This window comes from Chrysochloris asiatica, unplaced genomic scaffold, assembly GCF_000296735.1.
Source record: "Chrysochloris asiatica unplaced genomic scaffold, ChrAsi1.0 scaffold00358, whole genome shotgun sequence".
Classification (NCBI taxonomy): domain Eukaryota; kingdom Metazoa; phylum Chordata; class Mammalia; order Afrosoricida; family Chrysochloridae; genus Chrysochloris; species Chrysochloris asiatica.
The window spans coordinates 767,385-774,168 of NW_006408876.1; the positions used below are offsets into that span (position 1 = coordinate 767,385).

The window sequence follows — 6,784 nt, forward strand, 5'->3', positions numbered from 1 at the left end:
AACAACAACATGTTCATGTCAAGAAGCTCTGGTAGCGTAGTGGTTATTAATCGGGCTGTGAACTGCAATGTCAGCAGTTCGAAACTACCAGCTGTTCCGCGGGAGAAAGATGAGGCTTTCTGCCCCCATAAAGATTTATAGCCTCAGAAACCCTGTACAGGGTCGCTATGAGTCGGAACCGAATCCACGGCACACAGCCACCAACCAAACACATGTTCATGTCATTTCTGGATCAGCTAGTCTGTTTCTATATCTCATCAATTTCATATATATGACAAGTTTAATTAAACTCAGCACATGTGGGTTGAAAAATAAACTCTGCAGGGTTCAAGAATGTGATAAACACTGCATTCTGGCTAATTGCATAGTGACCTTCTCCAATGTGTAAATATTTTTCAAAGATTTGAGATTTCCTCTAGGAATAAGAGCATGAAATTTGTCCATGGCTTTAATCAGAACTAGTCACACTTAACAACAACAGCAGCTCTTTGTAAAAGAAGATACACTTATTAAAAGTGTTGGTCAAACATTTGATTGTTTCAGAAGCACGTCGCTTATGGAACCGTTCTATACCTTGTAAGTCACAGCTCCTGTTTTGCAAGGGAAGTATGTAACATTTTTATATGTCATCCAATGAGAGTACCACTGAATATGATTACTTATTTCCTAACCTCCACATCAATCACATTTTCTGTCCTCACCCATTTTCATTGGTTTCAGTTCATTTCAAGCCCTCTCCTCTTCTGAACCAGTTCTGGTCATTTTCACCCACACCGAGAGCATATTTTTTTTGAAAGATAACTATATTCAGTGTTGAAATGTTAAATGTCATTAAATTTAGTTGCTGAGGGTGGAGATTAACTGTACCCACATTCCCATGAAGCACTTCTGTAAAAATTGGAAATGATAAATGCAAAGGTGAAGATGAAAATGAATTAGAAAGAGAGACCTCCAATTAACGTGAGTCTATGCCTGTGGAATCATAAGCAGATGGGTGGTTAGCCCATTGGCTGGTCATGCCCCTCACAGTCTGCTCTGTTCCTGTGACTGGGAGCTGGGAGCTTCATCTAGTGTGGCACTTTACCCTCATTTGTAGATGCTGGTACATTTTAGCATCTATTTGGTAAATGCAGGACATACCTTTTGGCAAAATGTCAACTGATGCTGCCATTGAGGTACTTACTTAATCTCACTGCATATGTGAAATTAAATGAGAGTTTTACATTTCCACATTTTAAAATTTGAAAACCTGACCCCCTCTTCTATTTTGTTATTACTCGGAGTGAATGGTGCAGTTATGAACATGTCCAGTACTTCCTTAAATCCTCACAAAAATCTGTGTGATGGACAGCCCGTTGTTGCTGTTGAATAGAAATGAGCTCTGTAGAGCTTTTTTGGATTTAACTTTTCTTTTTAACCTTTTATATTCTGATACAAGTGCATGTTTGTACAGCCAGTTGGTTGTCCGTTCTATAACTGAGACACATTTTGGTTTCAGACATTGACTGTAATCCCTGCAATGTATCAGCATTCTTCCACTCCCTCTTCGGGTTTCTTTTTCAGTGAGTCCTTCTTTCTTATCCCTTTCTGTCTTTTGAGCTTTATCCTTAGAGAAATACTGCCTTTTGATCTTGTGTGGTTGATTGCTCTAAGGAGTATATACCTCCTTGCTGTCATACTCACATTATAGGTTTATTTATCATTTAGCTGAGAGTTGAACCTGGAGGCTGAGTTCAGTTCCAGTCCGGAAGTGGATGTAAAGGCCATAGTCTCAGGCCTCCACCACTCACCATCACACCAGTCAGCCATAGCTTTTTAATTATTGTGTGTTTTGTTCCACATTTTTCTGCCATATACCCATGACTGTGTTAGCCCAGTGCACACCATGTGTATATTTTCAGGAATAGGGAAGCACTGTGAGTAAGAGCTTCCCCCAGTAAGCAGTGATATTCTGATTATTGTGGGGCAGATGCAGGGTGATATCACCAATAAAGGTATGTGTTTGTGGTGTTGTTAAGTGCCATGGACTCGGTGCCATTTCACAGCGACTGTTTAGGGTTTCCAAGGCTATAAATCTTCAAGGGAACAGAAAGCATTATCTTCCTCCTGTGGAGCAACTGGCAGGCTTGAACCACGGATTTTGTGGTTTGTAGTCCAGTGCTTACCCTGAGGAGTGAAATGGTGTGTGTTGTCCTCCTTTTTGGCATCCAGATTAGAAGAACACACTTCTGTAGTATAAACTTTTGGTGACTTTGGAAGGCAGAATTCTAAAGGAATTACAGTCAAAGGATTACTATGCTGCACTCAGAAAAAGAGCAGGCTGTCTGAAATGTCACCAATGTTGGAATTTCATGATTCTACTGCTCTCATTTTGGAGTCCTGGTGTGGCACTGTAGGATAAACATTCAAATGCAGGATCAGTTTGAACCTCAAGGTTGGTGCTTCAAATCCTGTACAGGGTCTCCTTTCCTCTCTCCTTTCTTGTCTCTTTTCTTCTTTCTTTTCTCCCTCCCTCCCTCCCTCCCTTTGCACCACTTGTCTGTCAATTTGTCGTGCTGTGGTGGCTTGTGAATTGCTGTGCTTCTGGAAGCTTTGCCACAGGTATTTTAAATACCAGCGGGGCATCACACGGTGAACAGGTTTCAGGTGAGCTTTTAGATGAAGAAAGACTAGAAGAAGGAGAGACGAATTACTTCCAAATATTAAGTCATTGAAAACCTTATGAATAGCAGAGAAACACAGTCAGATATAGTGCCAGAAAATGAGCTCCTCAGGTTGGAAGGCACTCAAAATGCTGAGCAAATAATCTGGAAGCTGGGATATATGAAGAAAAACATGGCATCAGGATTGGAGGAAGACTCATTAACAACCTGCGATTTGCAGATGATACAACCTTGCTTGCTGAAAGTGAAGAAGACTTAAAATACTTACTGATGAAGATCAAAGACCACAGCCTTCAGTATGGATTGCATCTCAATGGAAAGGAAACAAAAATCTTCACCACTGGACCAATAAACAACATTCTTATCAATGGAGAAAAGATTGAAGTTGTCAAGCACTTCATTCTTCTTTGATCAACCATCAACATTCATGGAAGCAGCAGTCAATAACTCAGATGTATTGCATTAGGCAAATCTGTTGCACAAGACGTTTTCAAGGTGTTGAAGAGTAAAGATGTCAGCTTGAGGACTAAGGTGCACCTGCCCCAAGCCATGGCATTGTCAATAACCTCATATGCATGCAAAAGCTGGACAGTGAATAAGGAAGACCATAGAAGAATAGATGCTTTTGAGTTATGGTGTTGGAGGAAAATATTGAAAGTGCCACGGGCTGCCAAAAGAACAAACATCTGTGTTGGAAGATGTGCAGCCAGAGTGCTCCTTGGAGGCCAGGATGGCCAGACTTTTTCTCTCATATTTTGGACATGTTTCAGGAGGGACCAGTCACTAGAGAAAGATACCATGTTTGGTAAGGTGGAGGGTCAGAGACAAAGAGGAAGACCCCCAGCAAAATGGAATGGCAAAGTGACTGCATCAAAGGGTTCAAGTGTGGCAACAATTGTGAGGTTGGCCCAAGATGGGACAGTGTTTCATTCTTTTTTGCATAGTGTCTATGAGTAGGTACCGACTCAATGGCACCTAACAACAACCCTTCCTTTATTCCTTCTTTCTCTTTAAAATTTTTTTTGGATGTGGAGAAAATAATATGTTTTGAGAAAGACCAGTGGAATGGAATCAGGTTGAACTCTGGGACCAACTTCATTTCATTTCTCCCTGGTGTGCTCCAAAAGGGATTTCATGCAGCTTAGTGAAGTCACTTAATCCCTTCTCACCTCAGTTTCCATGCCTGCAAAATTAAAGGCTTCAACACCATGATCCCTTCCAAAGTAATAGAATTGTATTATCTCTCCTACAGGAGCTTCCTAGAGCTAGGGTCAGGGGCACAGTCTTTATCTGTGGAGCAGTGCTGGTTCTCAGGTGGACTCTCACCTGGATCATTAGTCTCCCTACTTGCTGCTCTCTATGGTCTCCTTTGTGCATTCCACACCCTGATCAGCAGACATCTTTTGAGGAAGAGCATCCACTAGGGTCTCATTTATTTGCTTTACATGAGACAAATTCCCTACTGTACCAACATTGTTGTTCAACAATATGATATTTAAAAGATGGAAATAATACATTTATATGTAAGTTCAGAACTTTACTTCTCATATCCCATTGATTGTCTTTTACTGTCAGATTGAAAGACTATAATTGCATTATCTCAATGGGATGTCTAAGGACATAAAACAGGTTACTCTAGTTAACAATCAGATTTTAAACTTGGGAGGTCACACTTAGTTGCATTTGAAAGGTTAGTTATTGGTCTTTGCAAAACCCTCTGTCTTAGTCATAACTTTAGTTAAATAAAAAATGAATAGGATCAAGCCCCAACAACCATGGCTAACAAGTTGATTCCAACTCATAATAATGCTATAGGATGGGGTAGAATTGATCCTTACTGTTTCTGAGACTGTAAATCTTTATGGGTACAGACAGCCTCATCTTTTTCCCTTGGAGCAAGTGGTGGATTTTAACTGCCAAACTTTTGGTTGACCATTAACCCACTGTGCCTCTGAAGTTTCATGAACAGGATCATACAATGTTAAAATGTCTGTGCTTCATTTGATCCTGAGCACATAGTAACCTACAGACATGGGGCCAAGGAAGTCAATGTGTGTTCAAATCATGGTGTTCCACCAAGGAACAGAAGGAAAACAGTCCAAGGGATATGTTACTCTTTGTATACTGCTCAGATGTTTTAATCATGTGCTTATGAATCACTTTGGATGTTTTATTTTATATATTAACAACCTGGATCAGAGTCTTCAGTAGAGAAACATGAATTTTGTACTTTCTCTGGTAGCGTAGTGGTTACAAATCGGGCTGCCAACCGCGAGGTCAGCAGTTTGAAACTACCAGCTGTTCTGTGGGAGAAAGATGAGGCGTTCTGCTTCCGTAAAGATTTATGGCCTCAGAAACCCTGTACAGAGTTGCTATGAGTCGTAACTGACTCCACAGAACATCCACGGAACATAACTACCACCGCCATTCAGAATGTTAAGAAGTGGACCCAAGTCTGTGAAGTCAGGCTTATCAGTTTTACAAGTTACACAAAACTACAACGTACCTTTATATTTGATACAGAATCAGATTTTAAGAAGAACCAAAAATGCTGAGAAATCTGAGATCAAAATTAAACATCATTTTAAAACCTATGATACATGCCCAGTCATGTCTGTAGGGTCAAATGTATCAACTTCAGAGGCATCCAGTGTATGGAAGTCTACTTTGATAGCTAACTCTTTAGGAAGAAAGTACTGCTGGTTTACTTGAATTCACATTTCACATAAGGCTTTCTTAATGGCAAAGTGGTTAAAACATGTTATTTTAGGTGAGTTTCTATGCAAAAAGAAAAGTGAAGTGATGATTCTTATACACTTGGCATTTTGTAGACAATATTTGGAATAGTATGTGAAATTTGAGGAGTCCTATGTGACTCTGTAGGTTAAGCACTGGACTACTTATACTTAGCACAGGTTGGTGGTTTAAACCCACCAGCCACTCCTTGAAAACCCTATACAGGGTCGCTACAAGTTGAAGCTAACTTAACAGGACTTAACAACAGCAGTGCTTTAAGAGAGCGTATAGCTTCCTGTCGCAGGCTGAGTCCTTTCAGCTCTTGGGTCTCAGGGAACAAAAAACTGAGTAGTTCTTTGCACTCCTGAGGCTGTGCCCGGTGGCTTCGCTGCCATCACCATGTCACAAAATGAATATATTGAGTTACACCATAAGCACTATGGATATCCTTTGGATTATCATGAGAAAAAGAGAAAGAAGGAAAGTCAAGAGGCTCGTGAACATTCGAAGAAGGCCAAAAAGATGACTGGTCTGAAGGCTAAGCTCTACCATAAACAGCGCCATGCTGAGAAAATACAAATGAAAAAGGCTATCAAGATGCATGAAAAGAGAAACACCAAACAAATGAATGATGAGAAGACTCCACAAGGTGCAGTAGCTGCCTATCTGCTGGACAGAGAGGGGCAGTCCCGAGCTAAAGTACTTTCCAATATGATTAAACAAAAAATGAAAGGAGAAAGTGGGAAAATGGGAAGGCCCTCTGCCCAAAGTCCATGCCCTGGGAGAAACAAAAGTATTAAAAGTTATTCGGACAGGAAAGAGAAAAAAGAAAGCATGGAAAAAGGATGGTTACCAAAGACAGCTAAATAGAAAGATTCATCAGACGACTGGGCTTACATTTCAAGAAGGCTCATGTAACACATCCTGAGCTTAAAGCCACCTTCTGCTTACCGATGCTTGGTGTAAAGATGAATCCCTCATCGCCACTCTATACAACTCTGGGTGTGATCACCAAAGGGACTGTCATTGAAGTGAACATGAGCGAGCTGGGCCTGGTGACTCAAGGAGGCAGGGTTATCTGGGGTAAATATGCTCAAGCTACCAACAATCCTGAAAATGATGGATGCATAAATGTAGTCTTACTGGTTTGACAGCAGTGTCCTTTAAGTCATTCCTTATTGGTGAAGACTACAACCAGGAGAATCACCATCACCTGTGTTTCTGAGGACTATCGAATAGCCGTACCTGTCTGCAGTTATTAAAAACTATTTATGATGTTATGTTAAAAACATTAAAATTGCCCAGGTTAAAAAAAAAAAAAAAAAAAAGCAGGTATAAGGTTTGAATACACTTGAAGGTTACAATAACAATCCATCAATAAACCA

General features: G+C 40.5%; 1 pseudogene; it reads left to right on the forward strand.

Annotated features, from left to right (window-relative positions):
• The first annotated feature begins 5,798 nt into the window (after window positions 1–5,798).
• Window positions 5,799–6,550, forward strand: LOC102825206 (annotated as a pseudogene).
• Window positions 6,551–6,784: the final 234 nt, after the last annotated feature.